The sequence below is a fragment of the Loxodonta africana genome, chromosome 6, assembly GCF_030014295.1.
Source record: "Loxodonta africana isolate mLoxAfr1 chromosome 6, mLoxAfr1.hap2, whole genome shotgun sequence".
Lineage (NCBI taxonomy): Eukaryota > Metazoa > Chordata > Mammalia > Proboscidea > Elephantidae > Loxodonta > Loxodonta africana.
Window position 1 is genome coordinate 81,619,649 of NC_087347.1, and position 22,197 is coordinate 81,641,845.

Genomic DNA, 22,197 nt, shown 5'->3' on the forward strand with positions numbered 1-22,197 from the left:
AAACTTATTCCCAAATGGGATTATAACTACAGGCATGGAGGTTAGAAATGACAGCATATATTTGGGGGGAAAAAATTCAATCCATAACAAGCACCTACTGTGTACCCTGCAGTGTTCTAAGCCCTTGGGATTCATTGGTGAACAAAACAGACCGAAAGAGATAAAAATTCTAGACCCTGGAAGGTTTCAGTTCTACCCAAGAGAAACAAAAATGAACAATAACATTATAAATAAATAAAACATACAGTATATAAGGTAATAAGTGCTTTGGAAACCATAGAGCAAAGTTAAGAGGCTGAAGAGAAAGCACAAATAGGTCTCTTTGAGAAGGTAAACTTTTGGCCAAGACTTGAAGGAGATGAGGGAGTTAGTCATTCAGCTATTTAGCAGAAGGGTGTTCCAAGCAGAGGGGCAGTCTTTGTATGCCTGGCAGATACAGAGGGCAGCAGGGAGCCGGTGTGTTTAGAGTGAGGAAGGGAGAGAATAGAAGAAGGTGAGTTCAGGTTCAGCAAGGCAGTTGGATGTCAGATCATAAGGTCTTGTGGGCAATTGTAAGATTTTGGCCTTTTCTTTGGGTAGCTGCTAGGGGGTTCTGAGTAGAGGAATGACATGATCTGATTTCTGTTTTCCTAAGGTCACTCTGGCTGCAGAGATTAAAAAAAAAGGTCATATGGGGGTCAGACTAGAAGCAAGGAGATACATATTACAGGTTTCTGTGAAATACTGCCATAAAATTATTTGAAGGTTCCAGGTACAGATGGATTACACCAGCAAAAAAAACCCGAAAACAAACGCATTGCCGTGGAGTCGATTCCAAACCATAGTGACCCTATAGGATAGAGTTGAACTGCCTCATAGGGTTTCCAGGGAGCACCTGGTAGATTCAAACTGCTGACCTTTTGGTTAGCAGCCAAACTCTTAACCACTATGTCACCAGGGTTTCCAGGATTACACCATAGGGCATTAAATTAATAAACACGTGAGACTGATTTCTTTGAAAAATCATAAAAAATAAGAGGGATATGGCTGGATATGGGATTTATACTTCTAATTAAAAAAAAAAATGCTAAATACTGGCCTCTATAAACCGGTCCTTCTAAAGAAAAGTGTTTTCTGGGCTGGCAGCAGCAGCAGCATTACGTGCGCACTTGTTAAACCGTGTATTCAGCAAGTGAAATGAGCAACTCTGGGGTAGGACCTAGCAAGCTGTGTTTTAACAAGTCTTCCAAGTGATTCTTATACCAAATCTAAACTGTTAAACCAAAACCATAGACTGGGGAAACTAGATGACCTGAAAGATCCATTCCAATTCCAAGATCCTGTGCTTCCAAGTTCAATTTTAATATTTATTTATATTATAAAATTAAGTGCAGTCCTTGAGAAAAATGGTTTATTTATAAGAACCATACAATCGTGTTTAAGAATGAATAAATCTTTTAAGTCACATATCTAGAGGGATTTGATTTTTATTTATGATACCCCACCTCTTTAAAAAAAATGATGTAAAGTAGTATCAAAACAAAAACCATTGCCATCGAGTCGACTCCAACTCATAGCAACCCTGTAGGATAGAGGAGAACTGCCCCACCGGGTTTCCAAGGCTGTAAATATTTACAGAAGCAGACTGCCACATCTTTCTCCCGCAGAGCAGATGGTTAGTTCTAACTGCAGATCTTTCAGTTAGCAGCTGAGTTCTTAACCACTGTGCCACCGGGTCTCCTTCTGTGTGTAACAGGAAGTTGAAAACAAAGAAAATTGAGACTATGTACATGACAAATCTGTTAAAGACTCTGGGTTAATGAAATTACTCTTTTAGAATATATGAGCCTCCTGGGCAAGAGTCTCAACCATTTGAGACTAAAGGCAGAAATGAATGTTATACAGCTCAAAGAAGATTTTAAATCAGATTTTAAATTAATATGAACCACCATGAAGCCTTGTGATGGTCAAATTTGATCCAGTGAGAAACTCTGGAGCACCCAGAGGAGGGGGTGTGTGGTTTATTTCCTAGATAACCTCCCAGTATTTCACTTCATAATAATCATGATCACTTGGTCATTTGAAGTCATCTCCTTGTTAAGGGCCTCAAGTCTTGGAAAGCAAATGATCAAATGAAATGGTTTTCCTGTTACAGACAGAGGTTGAGGAGCCAATCAGCATTTCCATCCAGGTGGGAGGCTGCTCCCTTCTCCCTGGGAAATGCCTCCAGGCACCTTCTGGCAAAGCTTTTGTGTTCCTTAGTGAGTGGCTTTGAATCTGCTTCAGCCCTTGCATAAAGGGCTTACTGAATCCCCAACATTTTACAGTATAACACGTAACCGAAACGTTTTTGATCTGGAAAATTCTGAAGCAGTTATAAAAATTAAGAAAGCAAAATGGTGGTTCAAAACAATTGAGCTATTAAAAAAAAAAAAAACTAAAGCTGTTGCCATCGAGTAGGTTCTGACTCATAGTGACCCTACAGGACAGAGGAGAACTGCCCCATAGTTTCCAAGGAGCGCCTGGTGGAGTAGAGCTTTTGGTTAGCAGCTGTAGCACTTAACCACTGTGCCATCAGGGTTTCCATATTGCCTGATATAGTGCTGGAAGATGAGCCGCTAAGTTGGAAAGCACTCAAAATACGCAGTGGCCACAACAGACTCAAGCATAACAACAGTGAAGGTAGCGCAGTTCTAGGAAGTCTTTCATTCCACTATACATGGAGTCACCATGAGTCAGAGGCAACACAACAGCAACTAACAACAAGAAGACAAAAAACCGCCAGAGTCTAGAAGATCTTAAAGAATACATAGGATAAACTAAAATAACAGAAAAGGAATAGAAACAATTAAGTTCATCTCTAGAAAATTCGACCACTGATATTAGTATTATCATTAATAATATTAATAATACAAATAGAAATGGGTTAAGAAAAATAAACTTAAAGCAACTTTTTTTAAGGGTCCTCAGCTGGTGACACTTACCCTTGACAGGGAAATGCCTCTGTCATGCTCTTTTGAGCTACCACTACCTCATTTGTGGAATGAAGAAGTTTCCCTTAATTTCTAAAATTCTGAAATTCTATTAAGATAATTTTAAAGGCATGCTAACCATTTTTTGAGACTTTGCAGTTCCAATACTTGTATTAGATATTCTGAAAACAAAGTTTCTGAACCATCTTATCACCTTCTAAATGGAGTTCACTAAGTTTTTAACTAATTTTAGCCATTAGTATAAGACTTATTTGATTAAATCTTATATGGGTCTTTTGCAAAATTAAATTTAACATATCTGTTGAACATGTTATCTAGTGTCCCTTATGCTATGTCATAAGCAATATTTAAGCAATAAATTCTTCCCTTATTTTAGTTCTTAGAGAAAGTTCATCTTTTTATATACAACATTTAGGATTTGTTTTTTTCCTGCAATAAAATAAAATCCGTGTCATCTGGCATGCTTCCACTTTTGCTTAACTACTGGAAAAATTATAACTAAATTCCAGACTCAATTGGAAGCACCCATCCTATATCCCTAGTAATTTCTACTTTTTTCCTCAGAGCATTCTTTCTCAAAGTGTAGCCCATGTACCACCTGCATCAGATTCACTTGGGGAGCTTGTTAAAAATGCAGATCTCTGGGCCCTTGCCCAGACCTACTTTTTTAGAATTTTCAGAGACTGAACCCAGAAGTTTGTGTCTCAGACAAGTAGCCCAAGTGATTCTTATGCTTCAGAATACTTTAAACAGTGCTCATTTCTTCTTAACTCAAGTAGTCCAATTTTTTATTATGGTTAATCTGTAAATCATGGCTTCCTTTTAAAAATGAATGGGATAGAGATTTTATTAAGTTATAATGCAGCTTTTTCTGAACTAAATTGGAGCATGCAGCCAGCCATTGGCAGAAACTACTGCTCTTTCCCTTGGGTACTTGGGAATGAAAAAAATCTCTCCCATTTGGAGCCCAGTCTATATTTTCTCTATTCTGTAAATTAGTGATTTTCATAAAGGTAGGAAGAAGAATAAGAACTCAAGCAGATCAGAAATTTCTGGGATGCTTTCTCAAACTCTACTCTCCTGCCTCTTAACTTCTGTCTCAGGCTGGGTTCTCTAGAGAAGCAAAACCCGTAAAGCATATAAATATATAGAGAGAGATTCATATTAAGGAAATGACTCACATGGTTGTAGAGGTTGGAATATCTCAAATCCATGGGTCAGGCTGGAGGCTTTTCCTGATTCACATAGCCATAGGGGCTGGTGAACCCAGGATCGGCAAGTCAGACAGCTTGGCCCTGGCTCACAGGCTACGAAGACCAATGAATCCCAAGGATGTCAGGCAAGACAGCAGGTAAGCTGCTAGCTCAAGTCTCAAGAACCAGAGGTTAGATGAACAGGAGCCAGCTGCAGGAGCCTTGCCAGAAAGTCCACCTATACTGGATGCAGGCCATACCCCCAAGGATACTTCCTTTCAACTGGTGGCTACTCACAGCAGATCCCACTGGAGGTGATCACATTATATCATATCTCATCATGGAGGTGATCACATTATTATACAACTGCCAACCTACATCATAACTGTGACATCACTGAGAATCATGGTCCAGCCCCAGTGACACACAACCTTAAGGATCACAACTTCTTATTTCCATTTCATTTCTCCTAAGATATCCCCTCCATGTCCCCAGAAAATGCCATCAAGTATTTTCATGCATTGTCGAAATTGATGTTTCAGTTATTTAACATAATGCTCATTATATGTCTGGCTGGACACCCCAAAAATCAAACCCATTGCCGTTGAGTCGATTCTGGCTTATAGCAATGCTATAGGACAGAGGAGAACTGCCTCAAGGTTTTCAAGGCTGTAATCTTTACGGAAGCAGACTGCCACATCTTTTTCCCTCAGAATGGCTGGAGAGTTCGAACCGCCAATATTTCAGATAGCAGCTGAGTGCTTAACCACTGTGGTACCAGAGGTATTTAAAACCCAATTCCTTTCATGCTGTGAAGGGAAGTAACATTTTATTAAGCTTGTAGCTGTGAATTAATGGGAAGTAACATCCATTGAAGGGCCATAAGTTTATTTACAATTTAATGCTTCAACTTCCCTGACTGATGAATATTGTTATTAGTATTCTTGTCATTTCACGGGAAAACATCATTGCATTTCAGAGATTTAAGTAATTTGTTCAGGGTCTCACAAGTGCTAATTAATGAAATCAGGATAGTAATAATAACTACAATGCTATTCTAACTACTGTTATTACTAGTACTACTAACACCTCGGAAACCCTGGTGGCATAGTGGTTAAGAGCTACAGCTACTAACCAAAAGGTAGACAGTTCGAATCCACCAGGTGCTCCTTGGAAACTCTATGGGGCAGTTCTACTCTGTCCTATAGGGTCACTGTGAGTCAGAATCAACTCGACGGTTTGGTTTTGGTTTATGAACACCTCCAGCTTTTATGGAAAATCCATTTTATACCAACTATTGTATGAGTCACTTTACTGATATATATCTTATTTAATTCTAACAACAACCCTATTTTGCTGGGTATTATAATCTCCATTAACAGATGGGAAACTAAAAATTAGATTGCTTAAGTAACATGTTTGATGTCACACAGTTAGTGAATGGCAGAGCCATGTCCATGTTACCATTAAGTGAGAAGTAAGAGAGGAGAGGCAGGGGCCAAATCATGAAAGCACTTCTGAAGTGAATGTAAGTCACTGAGAGCCAGTAGTAAATTTTAATAACGGTAGTATATATGTTTTGGAAAGATCACTGTGGTAGCAGAATAGAGAATAGGTTGGTGGTTTAGGAGAGAGGTCTTGAGACAAAGATTTTAATAGATTACCTGTGTAAAAAAAAAACCCTGAGGTTTAATGGTTGTGTTGTAGTAAATTGTAAAGGAAGATTTATTGGTGAAAATCCATGACCAGATTTGTTTATAGCACTGCATAAGTAAATTGAGTGAATATTGTTTAAAATATCAATTGTTGGTGTTAGAAGTACATACATTGTCCTTTGAAATAATCATTATTGGTTTAACTGGGCTAAGTTATTGCTAATAGTTATAGCTAAAAGGAGTATGACATCAGATTGCTATATGCAGGTTAGTATTATGCCTTGGTTTAGCATACTGGCTTTTTACCTCAGATTGCCTGAAATTTACTCTTAGAAGCCACTGAATAAGATCCATCAAACATGGTTTTAGGCAGACAGGAAAAGGTGCTAGAAAAGGAACTAGAATAATGACTTACAACACCAACATTGACCATATGCTCCATTTGTCTGCTTCTTTGGCCTTTGAGGCGTTTGAGGAAAAGAAAGAAAGAGGAAGAAGTAAAAAGATCAGAAGAGGAAAGGAAGTAGGAGGTGAAGAACAGAAAGGTCCTCTGGAACTTCAGCGTGACTTCAGAAAAGAGTAAATGAATCAAAGCTGTCAAAGAAGGAAGGAAACCCCCACTCCCACCTCAGTATATCCCCCACCCTACCCCAGGATCTTCACAGTGGTTCCTAGTCCCATCCTTCCTTAAGTATGCCAAGGATCACTGCTGTAAAGGATCAAATGCAGTAACCCTACTTTCTTGATTTAGGGCTATAAGTAAACAAAAGTACTAAAACAAAGATGCTGGACTAACTTCACCTTGTGTTTTCTTTCTACACAGATCATGGAGCAAGAAAGTTGAAGCCAAGCCACATCCAAGTTCATCAGGGATGAGATCATCTGTCAAGGATTTGTGGCAGAGTGGTCTACTGAAAAACACACACACAGAATCTCTTCTGGGGATATTATACGAACAAATGAGACAATTCACAGAAGAGGCCTGGAGTTTTTCCTGAAGAAGGTGCTGTGACTCTCTAAGGTACCTAAACTACTACTGGGTATAAATTTGTATTTGTGAAAAGTAAACTAAAATCTCTATTTGCTAGCAAGGGCAGCTCTACTAGGACAAAAAGAAGGCAGAAGAGTAATTCCACTGCCTCTTGTTAGTTTGTTCCTCCGAAGAGGTAAACACACAGATGGAAATTGGGGAAGATGACCTCAGGGAATGGAATGAATCCGAGAAAGATACTAACCTAGTTCCCCCTCCCCACCACCCTTTTAATAGAGACATTCATCCTGTGTATTTAGGAAATTACTCACGATTGTATTTACCTTAAATTTTATTGTATTTATTTGGTAATTGAATCCATGGGGTAAAAGACATCCGAATATGTGGTTAGTATTTGGATATAAGCTGGACTCTGGACTGACCAAGTTTTTGAGCCAACCAAGGAGTATTTATTTGTTTGGTGTATCAGCTGCAACTAGTAGAAAAACTGTCTAAAATTGTTTTTGTCAAGAAAGATGTTTATCGAACATAACAAGCAGTGCAGAGGTTGTTTGGGTCCAAAGGCTGAGTGGTCCATCAAGAGCCCAAGGGCAGATCTGTCTCTGTGATCTGCCACCCTCAGTGTGTCAGCTTTGTTCTCAGAATGGCTTCCTTTATGGTATTAAGATTGCTGAAGCAGTGCTATGTGTCATATCCTGACACAGTAAGGTCCAGAGGACAATGTGCTGTATCCTTGACCATCTCTTAGGAGTGAAGAAACCTTTTATAGACACCCAGCTGGCAACATTTCCTTTACCTCTTGTTGGCCAGAGTTGGATCACATACCTATTCCTTAGCCATTGATTGGCAAGGAGCCCGGAGGAGGTCTATGGTGGAATGGATGTTGGGAGTCAAACACACAATTTACTTCAGTTTGAAAACATACAGTAGAAAAAAATTAAGACCTAATAAAGCCAATGATGCTGATTTGTCTGTTACAACGTTGGCTTTATTGTTGTTATTTGTTAGCAGTTGTCTCTCTGAGCTTATAGCTGTCTGATGAAGACAAAGCCATAGGGAATATAATGTCCTAAAAGTTAATTATTAACTTTTAAGATAAAAGTTGTTTCAAAAACAAAGATGAGCTTCTACTTTCTTACACAGCTATTTTTTTCACAAGCATGACAATCAGTCCAGGTAGCAAAAGGAAGAAAGATATTCTCCTCTTAAGCAATTAGCATATTAATAAATAATATTTACATGTCATCAGTCATATGCTTAGCTGATAGAAGGGAACAATGGTAGAGAAAGTCTACATATAATTTCTATTTGAACATGGCACAGTGTTGTCCTTGCTTTAGATTTATTTTCCCCTGATAGGATTATTCAGACCAATAATAATGTTGACTGTTGAATTCCTTGAAAAGACAGTGAGAGCATGAGGTATATAACATAGAAGAAAGCTAGCCTAGGCTTTTCATATCCCTTTAAGTAACTCCAGAGTAGGTAACACAAATATAGAGATATACAGATATATAGATATATCACAGGGCTCCATACATAGCAGCTTCCCAATAAGGTAGCAGACTTATCCTAATTCCATTTTAGCAAACACATACTAAGAATCTTCTAATTTTGTAGGCTTAGGTTCCCAAGCTCCTTTTCTAAACTATCTGGGTTCAACTCTCAGTTCCCTCACTTAGTACCTTTGTGACTTGGGCAGCTTATCTACCTACATGTACCTAAGTTTCTTGATCTGTAAAATGAGCATAATAGTGCCAACCTCGTATGATTATAATGGTGATTAAATGAGTTAATATGCTTAAATTACTGAACAGAATTTCTGAGACATAATAATCATTATAAGAATGTTATGTATTATTATTATTTAATCCTCAAAGCTATCTCAAAGTAAGCACACTAACCAGGTATCATTTCAAAACTCTCTCGAAATCTGGAAAACTGTAATTCTGCTTTGAAGACTGTCCAGTAGTAATCACTATAATGTACTGAATGTTCTATGTATGCCTTAGATAAAATATGCTTTCTGTTCTATATACTACCTGGGGATATACGATAAATACTTGGCAATGATTAGCCCTAAATGGAAAATTCCTTGGGAGGAAAAAGTATTCAACAGAAGGGTAATTCATTGGCCCAACATCATCTATTTTAAATGATCCTATTCCTACCATAATCCCTTTTGCTGATACCAAGAAAACACAACATTTACTTTCATCAGTGATGGAGCCAGTCTTTCCTAGACAATTCCCTCTCTCATCATCAAGGATATGGAAATACATTGTGGATTTTTATCCCCATTATCTCAAGTCGTGTGACACAGAGCAACTTTCCATCCTTGAAGATGGCAAATCTATGGCCTTCTGACATAAATTTGTTTCCATGGGAACAGACCAGAACTAATCGATTTTGTCTGCAACATAGTCATAAAAATCCCTACAGAGAGCAAGAGAGACTATTGGTACTAACAGGTTATGGACCGATACAATTCACAAAACTGTCTGCTATTCTGGAAAATTATGCAGGATGAGAACCCATGAGCCATAAGACTAATGGAAAAAAACTCTTCTGTCTTTGCCTCGGTAATGCCAAAAAAAAAAAATGTTTAATACATCATTTTTTCTCAAATTCTGATTCATTAACAAATATTAGTTTTGTACTTATTACATTGGTTGGCTTCCTGTAGTTTCAAACGCTCATGTTAGTATCACACATACTGATATGTAAGCCTGGAAAAGTGAATCGGGCTATAAAATCTATTTTCTGTATTTATTCACATACAGCTTGGATTTTTAAAATAAAGTCACACAATTGTAAGATTCAAGACAAAAATATCTACAAAAATAGGCAAAGTCAGTCAAAAATAGAATGTATTGAAAGTTTTTCACCTCAAAGAAACAATTTGTGTTTGTCAACAGACATTTCGGTGATGATTACTTAGCTTATCTGGGCCTGTTTCCTCATTTACTTTAAAGGCAGGGAGTTGGACTAATTGTCAGATCCAAGGTGTGTCTTTCAGTTAGCATCTTGGAAATTCCCTTTTTGGCATCTATGTAACTGTGCTGCCTTTATTGTCCAATATCTTCTATGTTCCCCCTCTTTAAAAATTGGTTGTCAAAGGAGTCCTGACTCTTCATTTTTCCACGTTTATCCTCTAGGCAATATCACGCATATTCTAAGCTTTAGCTTCAGCCACTGAAAAAAAAAAAATAATCAACATTTCCCCAGCCCAGACGGCTTCCCTGAATCTCAGACCCATATTTTAATTACATACCCTGATGTCTCACAGGCATCTCAAACTAAGTAGGTCCCAAACAGAATTTATTATTGTGCTGTATAAACCTTTACCACTTCTCTGTTGGGTTAAGGACAACTAGTGGCTTATGCCAGAAACCCAGGAGTGAGCTTAACCCATCACTCTTCTTCACCCTTCATGTCAAGTTGGTCCCAAAATATCACTGATTTTCCCTCTCCTAATTGTACCTTGAATATACTCTTCTGGCCACCATTTGTTTTCTCCATAAGTTATTGATATGTCAGGCACTGTGCTTATCCTTTGGGTGTATTTTCTCATTTAAATGTCACATTAACTCTGTGAAGTATGTGCTGTCATTATCTCCGTTATACAGATAGGGAACCTGAAAATTATATTTAAAAAAATTGCCATCAAGTCAATTCTGACTCATACTGACCCTATAGGACAGAGTAGAGCTGCCCCATTGAGTTTCCAAGGCTGTAATCTTTATGGAAGCAGACTGGCATGGCTCTCTCCTGTGGAATGGCTGATGGGTTCGAACCACCAACCTTTTGGTTAGCAGCCAAGCATTTTAACCACTGTGCCACCAGGGCTCCTGAAAATTATGAAGGCTAAATGAATTGTCCAAGGCCATAGTGACAGAACACAGCAGATCCAGAACTGGAACCCAGTTCTGATTTGCAAGCCCATGCCCTTAAGCACTAGAACCGTAGTCAGATCCTCTCCCCCTTCTCCTTTAGACTACTGGAGTGGTATCCAACTTCTTTATTCTAGGACAGCTGTTCTCAAAGTGTGATTTGCAGATAACTGGGGGTCTCTGAGACCCTTTCAGGGGGTCTGTGAGGTCTAAACTATTTTTATAATAATAACAGAAACCAAAACCAGGTGCTGTTGAGTCAATTCCGACTCACGGAGACTCCATGTGTGCACAGTAGAAGTGCATTCTATAGGATTTTCAAGGCTGCAACCTTTTGGAAGTAGATCACCAGGCCTTTCTTTTGAGGCAATCATTAACCTTTAGATCAGTATCCAAGTGCTTAACCAAGCTACCCAGGGACTCCTTTCATAATAATGTGGTTGTTGTATGTTGTCGAGTCTCTTCTGACTCATAGTGACCCTACAGTGACCTAATAGGACAGAACAGAACTATCCCATAGGATTTCCTGGGCTGTAAATCTTTCCAGGAGCAGATTACCAGGTCTTTTGTCCTGCACAACTGCTGGTAGGTTCGAACCTCTGATGTTTCAGTTAGCAGCCAGGCACTTAACCATTGCACCACCACAGCTCCTTCTTAATAATACCAAGGTGTAATTTGTCTTTTTTCACTATTTTGGCATTTGCATTGATAGCGCAAAATAATAACGGTGAATTTGCTAGTGCCCTAACGGGAATTGAGGCAGTGGCACCAAGCTGTAGTAGTAACCCTTGTATTCTTCACGGCCACACACATGCATTAAGGAAAAAAATACAACCTGACCTCAGAACCTACTATACAGCTATGGTAGTCAAAACAGCCTGGTACTGGTACAATGACAGATACATTGACCACTGGAACAGAATTGAGAACCCAGATGTAAATCCATCCACCTATGGTCACCTGATCTTTGACAAGTTCCCAAAGTCCATCAAATGGGGAAAAGACAGTCTTTTTAACAAATGGTGCTGGCAAAACTGGATGTCCATCTGCAAAAAAATGAAGTATGACCCATGCCTCACACCATACACAAAAACTAATTCAAAATGGATCAAAGACCTAAATATAAAACCAAAAGCTATAAAGATCATAGAAGAAAAAATAGGATCAACACTAGAGGCCCTAATATACCACATTAACAGGATACAAACCATAACTAACAACACACAAACTCCAGAAGATAAGCTAGATAATGCAATGCTCATCAATAGACTTCACCAAGCGTGAAAAGAGAACCTACGGACTGGGAAAAAATTTTTGTTTATTACAAGTCTGACAGAGGTCTTATTTGTAAAATCTGTAGGAAAATCCAGTAACTCTACAGCCAAAAGACAAATAACCCAGTTAAAAAATGAGTTAAGGAAATGAACAAACACTTCATCAAAGAGGACATTCAAGCCACTAGCAGACACATGAGGAAATGCTTGCCATCACTAGCCATTAGAGAAATGCAAATCAAAACCACAATGAGATACCATCTCACCCCAACATTAGTGGCACAAATCAAAAAAAAACAGAAAATACCAAATTTTGGAGAGGCTGCAGGGAGATTGGCAGTCTTATGCACTGCTGGTGGGAATGGAAAATGGTACAGCCATTTTGAAAAATGATGTGGCGCTTCCTTAGCTAGAAATAGAAATAACATATGATGCAGCAATCCCAGGAAACCCTGGTGGCGTAGTGGTTAAGTGCTACGGCTGCTAACCAAAGGGTTGGCAGTTCAAATCCACCAGGCACTCCTTGGAAACTCTATAGGGCATTTCTACTCTGTCCTATAGGGTTGCTATGAGTCAGAATCGACTCAACAGCACTGGGTTTGGTTTTGGTTTTTGGCAGCATTCCCACTCCTAGGAATATATCCTAGAGAAATAAGAGCTGTCATACAAATAGACATATGCACACCCATGTTCATTGCAGCATTGTTCACAATAGCAAAAAGATGGAAACAACATAGATACCCTGTTGATAAATGGATAAACAAACTATAGTACATACACACAATGGAGTACTATGCAATTATAAAGGACAGTGATGAATCTGTGAAGCATCTCACAACATGGATGAATCTGGAGGGCATTCTGCTGAGTGAAATAAGTCAGTAACAAAAAAACCAATACTGTATGAGACCGCTACTATAAAAACTCATGAAAAGGTTTATACACAAAAAGAAATAATCATTGATGTTTATGAGGGAATGGAGTGATGGGGATGAAAAAATACTAAATAGACATTAGATAAGTGGTAACTTTGGTGAAAGCTAAGACAGTACACAATACTGGGGAAGCCAGCACAACCTGTACAAGGCAAGATCATGGAAGCTCCATAGACACATCCAAACTCCCTGAGGGACTGAATTACTGGGATGAGGGCTGTGGGGACTGTGGTCTCAGGGAACATTTAGCTCAATTGGTATAACAAAGTTTATAAAGAAAATGTTCTACATTCTACTTTGGTGAGTAGCATCTGGGGTCTTAAAAGCCTGTGAATGGCCATCTAAGATGCTCCACTGGTCTCACCCCTTCATGAGCAAGGGAGAATGAAGAAAACTAAAGACACAAGGGAAAGATTAGTCCAAAGGACTAATGGACCACATCTACCACAGCCTCCACTAGACTGAGACCGGCACAACTAGATGGTGCCCAGCTACCACCACTGATTGCTTTAACAGAGACCACAATAGAGGGTCCCAGACAGACCTGGAGAAAAATGTAGAATGAAATTCTACCTCACAAAAAAAGACCAGACATATTGGCCTGACAGAGACTGAGGAAACCTGGAGACTATGGCCCCCGGACACCCTTTTAGATCAGTCATGAAGTCACCCCTGAGGTTTACCCTTCATCTAAAGATTAGAAAGACCCATAAAACAAAATGAGACTAAAGGGGCACACTAGCCCAGGGGCAAGGACTATAAGGCAGGAGGGGACAGGAAAACTGGTAATAGGGAACCCAAGGTCAAGAAGGGGGAGTGATGACATGTTGTAGGGTTGTTAACTAATGTCATAAAACAGTATGTGTGCTAAAGGTTTAATGAGAAGCTAGTTTGTTCTGTAAACCTTCATCTAAGGTACAATTTAAAAAAAAGAAAAAGGACGAAGAACCCAGGTGAATTCTTGCTGGCAGCAGCAGCGATGGCAGCAACAGCCCATTTCCAGGGGCACCAAAAGTGCTGCCAGAATCCATGGTCAGTGCCATGGTCCAGGGATGAAGGGCAGTGGTGATCCTGCCAGCAGGTTCTGTGATGTAAGCCTAGACCCCACCTGCCCAGTTTCTTCATGTCCTGAGCCTAGTTCTTGAGACCTTCCCCATGATCCTCTGGGAGTTTCCCAATATCCTTTCAATAAATTCCTACTCTGCTTTTTTTCTGAAAAAGAAAATAATGCCAGTAACATCTTTGATGAAGCAGTAAATATTACTAATTTTATTTTGTTATTTAATCTCAATTCTAGAGAACACATTTGTTTAATTTTGTGTATGATGAGATGGGAAGGATACATAAAGCATCCTATGTATGAAGCACAATAGTTGTCTCAAGAAAGAGCACTATGTGATTATTTGAGTCAGGAGCTGAATAAGCCACTTATTTTTTCATGCAATGCCATTTTACCTGAAAGAATGACTGACAAACTATGGTTATTCAGACTTTAGTATTTGGCAGGTATTTTCTCAAAAATGAACAAAAGAAACCCTGTCATGTCAGGAAAAGCAAATGGCACATTTATTGCCAATGATAAAATTTCAGGTTTCAAGTGGAAATTGGAATTTTGGAAAACTTTTACCTGCCACTGGGAGCTTCACACCCTTCTAATACATTGACTTTTTGGTGAGATCAGCAGTGATATTAAAAATGTGATTTTTAGATATTATATAATGAAATTTGTTAAAATCTGGACCAGCTGCAAACAATGTACCAATATTTTCCAAATGATCGATGAATGATGGCACAAAATTCATTCAAAGGGGCAAGATAGGTCAAAAGTCCATTGATATGGTTTCAGATTCCACAGTGAAATTTAACTTAAGAAGCTACCACTTGTAAAGATTTGATGTAGCATCAAGGAAGAATATTTACAATTACCTGAAAAGGTAATAATCCTCCCTTTTCTATCTACATATATGTGTGTGAGAATTTTCTTCATATACTTAAATCAAAACACATAGCACAAAAGATTGAACATAGAAATAGACGTGAGAATCTAGTTGTATTCTTGTAGAACCAGAGATGTCATTGCGGATGTCAGATGGGTCCTGGCTGAAAGCAGAGAATACCAGAAGGATGTTTACCTGTGTTTTATTGACAATGCAAAGGCATTTGACTGTGTGGGTCGTAACAAATTATGGATAACATTGCGACGAATGGGAACTCCAGAACACTTAATTGTGCTCGTGAGGAACCTTTACATAGATCAAGAGGGGGTACAGAACAAGGGGGTACTGATTGGTTTAAAGTCAGGAAAGGTGTATGTCAGGGCTATGTCCTTTTACCATATCTATTCAAGCTGTATGCCGAGCAAATAATCCGAGAAGCTGGACTATATGAAGAAGAACAGGGCATCAGGATTGGAGGAAGACTTATTAACAACCTGCATTATGCAGATGACACAACCTTGCTTGCTGAAAGTGAAGAAGCCTTGAAGCACTTACTGATGAAGATCAAAGACCAGAGTCTGCAGTATGTATTGCACCTCAACATAAAATAAAAATCCTCACAACTGGACCAGTAAGTAACATCATGATAAACGGAGAAAAGATTGAAGTTGTCAAGGATTTCATTTTACTTGGATTCACAATCAACAGCCGTGGAAACAGCAGTCAAGAAATCAAAAGATGCATTGCATTGGGCAAATCTGCTACAAAGGATCTCTCTAAAGTGTTGAAAGGCAAAGATGTCACCCTGAAGACTAAGGTGTGCCTGACCCAAACCATGGTATTTTCAATCACTTCGTATGCATGTGAAAGCTGGAAGGAGGACCAAAGAAGAATTGACGCCTTTGAATTGTGGTGTTGGTGAAGAATATTGAATATACCATGGACTGCCAAAAGCAGGAAAAAATCTGTATTGGGAGAAGTACAACCAGAATGCTCCTTAGAAGCAAGGATGGCAAGAGTACACCTTACATACTTCGGACATGTCAGGCGGGATCCGTCCCTGGAGAAGGACATCTTGCTTGGTAAAGTACAGGGTCAGTGGAAAAGAGGAAGACCCTCAACAAGATGGATTGACACAGGGCTGCAACAATGGGTTCAAGCATAATGATTGTAAGGATGGCACAGGACCAGGCAGTGTTTCGTTCTGTGGTACCTAGGGTTGCTATAAGTTGGAATCAACTCGACAGCACCTAACAAGAACAACAGTTGTATTCTATTGTGCCAAACAGTAAAGAGATTTGCCCAAATATAAACAAATTCACTCTTCTCATTAAATTGTTTTAGTTTGGGATAATATAATTATTTTCATTAAAAAAAAATTTGTTCACGTAAGCATTCAAGAATTTATTATAATTTTTAAATAAATTAATGTTTTACATTCTTCTGTTTTAATTTTAATATGATAAATATCAGTAGATAAATTCCTCCATAAACAAGAGCCCTTTGGGCTCATCAATAATTTTTAGGAGCATAAAGGGAACTATTACTCTTAGATTACCCTCTACCTGTCCAACCTTCATACTGCCACTAGAATCATCTGTGATTACATTGATCGTGTTACTCCCTACTCATGGTTTACCTGAGTATGTTGTACAAGAGCCTTTGTGATCTGTATCCTGTATTCCAGTCCTCTCTCTTACTGCTCACTTTTGTGCGGGCTGGTCTCCACTGATAATGAACTACTTAAGTTCCTTCCAAACAACTTATGTTCTTTCTTGTCTTTTAATACATGAGCATACTGTTCCTTTGCCTAGCATGTCTTTAATGCTATATATTTCTACCAACCCACCCCTTACTACCACCACTGTCAAATTCCAACTAGTCTGCAAAACCGACTTGAATATTGCCTCATCAGTGAAACTTTGCTGAACCATGCTCCCTTCTACTCTTCCCTGGACACAGTCAATTGCTCCCTTTTATGCACAGACAATCACCTATAGTATATAATTGTATTATAATTATTTGTATAAACATCTGTTTCTCCCACTGGACTGTCAGCCCCTTGAGGTCAAAGACCATGAATTCCTGGTACCGAGTATAGTGTTGATACATAGTAGGCTCTCAATAAATATTTCTTGAATAAATGATTCATGAGATCCCTTCTAGCTTTGACATTCTGTGGTTCCGTTTTGAACCATAACCTTTTTATTGATTAGCAGAGGGACACATTTGCATTCATACACATAGGCTCTTTGGTTTAGACCAGAAAAATCAAAGAGGGGGCATCTCCTCTGATCTCCTTATCTTATTCTGTCCCTGTAAGGATAGTCCTGAAGAAAATTTGGTATGTCAAATTTTATATATTTAAATAAATTATAATGCACATATTCATTAATAATATATATTCCACAGCAAGGAATTGGTAAGAAGTAATTTTTAAAAGTCTGTTTTAATATGAATGTGAAATTATGTAAGAGCTCTGTATAATAAGCTCACAAAGATCAAGACAGAAGAGAAAAAAAGTTAAAATGGAACTTGCAAAGAACTAAGCAGCAAAGGTGCAAGTCAGGCTGTGAGACGCTCTGTTCACTGTATTCTTTAATATCTCAGCTTCTCCATATATTGAGCAAACCCCAATGCCCCCTGTAGGGGAAAAGCTGAGAGTCAAGCACTAGTCTGTCTTCTCTTGATTTAGAGAGAATAATATAGGAATATCAAAGAGAGTTCTCTGCTTTCTTTTGATCAAGAATAAAATTCTTTACTGTAACTATTGATAAGTGAATGAGAAGGTAAAGGTTTATTTCTTTTTAAACAAATTATCTTGATTTCGTGATGGTACCTTGTTCCAGGTTATAAAGGTCTATAAAGATCATTGAGATATTTCTACATTAGATATGTATATAATCTAATTAATTTTGAAAGCTTAGGAACCAGGAGACCTAGTTAAGTGAAGCATAAGATTAATTAGCTATTTCTCTACGGTACAGTGTTGGCATATATATGATAAGGTACTTTAAGTACACTGAGGTTTAGGGAGGTTAAATGACGTTGGCAAACTGTTACAGACTCAATACTAACACAGATCTCTGATTCCAATTGCTGTTGTTTTTCATTCCATTGTCAATTAAAAAAAACCAAAATCATATCAACTAAGTGTTTGGATACAGAAGCAACCTTTCCTTTTCCCTAAGAAAGCAACCATGTTGCATAAATTTCTTTAAGACATGTTGGTCATGCTGTTTCATTTTCATTTATCAATTTTGAAGAACCTTACCCTTTAAATTCAAGACAGGCAGTGTGAGGAAGGTGGGTTAAACATCTCTGGGCATTTAAGGTTTACAAATAATGCTTAAATTTCTCCCACACCCCAAAGTATAAAAGTTGTGGCTATGTTACGCAGCCTAGAGCTGGATCAACTATGTGGCCATCAAAATTGGCCTAACATGAAAACTGAAAACATAAATTCTAATGTGTTGCCATCTGCTGTGAATTTAAGCAGTGGAAAATAAATGACTGATTTTTGAGTTAAATAGAACAGTATTTCTCAAACCTCTTGATTTATGGAGTTAAAAAAAAAATCCTGACCAACCACAAAGCAGTTCTTTAACAGAATTAATAGAGGATATGTTTAATTTTTGACAAATCTGATGTTTTATAACTTATTTAGAACGTATCTTCATAGTAGCAACAAATAATAGTAATAATGTCAATGCCTTATTATAAATATTAATCCAACAAAAAGACACACTATTAAAAAATCCTTCTAGTCATTGGAACAGACAAGAGAACTAGTAGTTTAGATATAAACTCAATAAATGTATAGTTGCTTATATAGTTTTTCTTATGTGAATAAAAGATTCAGAGGATCTTATTGTTTGCAAACTCAATATATCCATGCAAATAACTGCTAAGAATCAGAAGGATCTGTTGGGATAAACTACTATGGAAACTAGAATGAGTGTGGGGGCGGGGGAGCGGGAAGCGCGGGGATGGAACAAATGTCACAGGTTACTTTGATGCAGCAGTTGTAGATCTTTCCACAATATGGGATATCTGATGTACTCACCAGATTTTGTTTTTATCATTGTTTCTATTTTGTATCTTGATTTTTGGCACAATGCAAAATAAAAATACCCCTTATTCATGCTTCACAATTTATGTAGCTGATTTCATGTTTTTTCTTTAAATATTTTTAAATAGTTCTATCATATTTCCTGCAGATAGAAATTTTCCCCCTCCTTGGGAAATTGAGTAGGGCCACTCCACATGTCTGCCTTCCCTCCTTTCTGCTTCCAGCCATGTGATAGGCATGTGCGAATGTGACGTTGTGTGCTCATTCTCAATCAATTCCTGGAGTTCTGTGTTCAGTTGTAGTTATAGCAGGCAAAGAGCTTTTAAAGGAGAGTGCTTTGAATTGTGATGATGCTTGAAACCATAACAGAGGAAAAATGGCTGGAGGAACTGAAGATAATTAGTTTATAAGGATTGACACTAATGTAATACCTACTGTATTCCAGAAACTATTCAAAACACTGAACGTAAATTAATTCATTTATTTCTTACAACACCTCTGGGAGATTGGTTTTATTATTATCTCCATTTTATAGAGGAAGACTGAAGCAATGGGAGGGGTTAAATTTTCTGAGGTCACACATTTAATAAGTGGCAGAGCCCGGGTTTAGAACAGAAGAATGTCAAGCCATGTTCAGAAAAGGATGTAGAATGAGGGATATTTTTCCTGATGTCACGTAGATCTTGAATGAAAGCAAAGAATACCGTAAAGATGTTTACCTATGTTTTATCGACTATGCAAAGGTATTCTACTGTGTGGATCATAACAAATTATGGACAACATTGCGAAGAATGGCAATTCCAGAACACTTAATTGTGCTCGTGTGGACCCTGTACATAGACCAAGAGGCAGTCATTCAAACAGAACAAGGGGATACTTCGTGGTTTAAAATCAGGAAAGGTCTGTGTCAGGGTTGTATCTTTTCACAATACTTATTCAACCTGTATGCTGAGCACATAATCTGAGAAGCTGGATGTCTCAGGCTGGGTTCTCTAGAGAAGCAAAACCAGTAAAGCATTTAAATACATATATATAGAAATTTATATCAACGAAGCAGCTCACATGAATGTAGAGAACATCTCAAGTCCTTGGGTCAGGATAGAGGGTTCTCCTGATTCAGGTAGCTGCAGTTGCTGGAGAACCAAGATTGACAGATCAGAGAGCAGGGCTCTTGTTCACAGGCTGTGAAGATCAATGAATCCCAAGATTGGCAGAAAAGCTGCTAGCTCAAGTCCCAAGAACTGGAGGTCAGACAAACAGGAAGCAGTGGCAGGATCCAGTGCAGTCAAAAGCCAGAACGTCCACTTATGTTTGGATGCAGGCCACATGCCCAAGAAAACTCCCTTTCAACTGATTGGCTACTCACAGCAGATTCCATCATGGGGGTGATCACATATAAACACTGAGAATCATGGCCCAGTCAAGTTCGCACATAATCTTAACCATCACACTGGACTATATGAAGAAGAACAGGGCATCATGAATGGAGGAAGACTTATTAGCAACCTGTGATATGCATATAACATAGCCTCGCTTGCTGAAAGTGAAGAGGACTTGAAGCACCTACTGATGAAGATTCAAGACTACAGCCTTCAGTATGGATTATACCTAAACATAAAGAAAACAAAAATTCACACGACTGGACCTATGAGCAACATCATGATAAATGGAGAAAAGATTGAAGTTGTCAAGGATTTCATTTTACTTGAATCCACAATCAACGCCCATGGAAGCAGCAGTCAGGAAATCAAAGACGTATTGCATTGGGCAAACCTGCCGCAAAAGACCCCTTTAAAGTGTTAAAAAGCAAAGATGTCACTTTGAGGACTAAGGTGCACTTGACTGAAGCCATGATATTTTCACTCACCTCATATTCCTGTGAAAGCTGGACAAACAAGTAAGAAAAACCAAAGAAGAATTGATATACTTGAATTATGGTGTTGGCAAAGACTACTGAATATGGTCTGCTAGGAGGACAAACAAATCTGTCTTGGAATAAGTATATCCAAACTGCTCTTGGAAGTGAAGATGATGAGACTTGGTCTCATGTACTTTGGACATGTCAGGACATCATGCTTGGTATGGTAGAGCGTTAACGAAAAAGAGGATGACCCTTCACAAGATGGATTGACACAGTGGCTTCCACACTGGGCTCAAACATAGAAATGATTGTGAGGATGACACAGGACCAGGCAGTGTTTCATTCTCTTGTACATAGGGTCACTATGAGTCAGAACTGACAGGATGGCACCTAACAACAACAAAAAGCAATTAAGTGGTCAAAGCAATCACTCAAAGGCTAAGTGTGAGGGGGTTGAGGTCATTGAGAGGAAGGACTTTAAGGCTAGTAAGGGATGGCTGGCTTGCTATGTAAAGTGCTACAGACTGAAGATGGGAGGGTGTGCATAGGTTATATGTAAACTCTATGCCATTTTATATAAGCGACTTCAGCATCTGCTGATTTTGGTGTCTGCGGGGGTTCCTGGACCCAATCCCCCAAGGATACCAAGGGACGACACCGTTCTGTGTTGTTTTAAAACCAGTGGCTATTGAGTCATTTCCAACTCACGGCAATCCCATGCGTGTCAGTGTAGAACTGTGTTCCAAAAGGTTTTTAATTTCTGATTATTTGGAAGTAGATCACCAGGCATTTCTTCCAAGGTGCCTCTGGGTGGACTTGAACTTCAGATCTTTTGGTTAGCAGCCAACTGCATTAACTGCACCACCCAAGGTGCCTCAAAATGATTCAAAGTGTAAAAACTAAATGGAAACAAGAGTTTGGCTTAATACGAGAGAGGAAATATTTACTAAAGGTGGATAGATTTTTCTGGTGGCAGAGTTCACTGTCACAGCTGGTGGTTAGAACGTGCCTAGAAAACAAGTTGTCAATGATGCTGACAACCAGAAATGATTTGGTTAGGTGACTTTCAGATTTTATGAGTCTGAGATTAACCACAATAATTTCATTGTCACCAGTACTCTTTTATTTTGGGAGTTAGTAAGTTATGGGGCAAAAAAAAAAAAAAGAAATAATGAGTAGTTAAGCAATTTCATTGGCAAGCATTATTGGCATTTCTTTACCAAAAGTATATAATAATATGCATCCCTGGGTGCACAAATGGTTAACTACTCAACTACTATCACAAGGTTGGTGGTTCAAACCGACCCAGAGGTGCCTTGGAAGAAAGGCCTAGTGAATCTGCCTCCAAAAGGTCACACTTAAAAACCCTATACAGCGCAGTTCTGCCCTGCACACATGGGGTTGCCATGAGTCA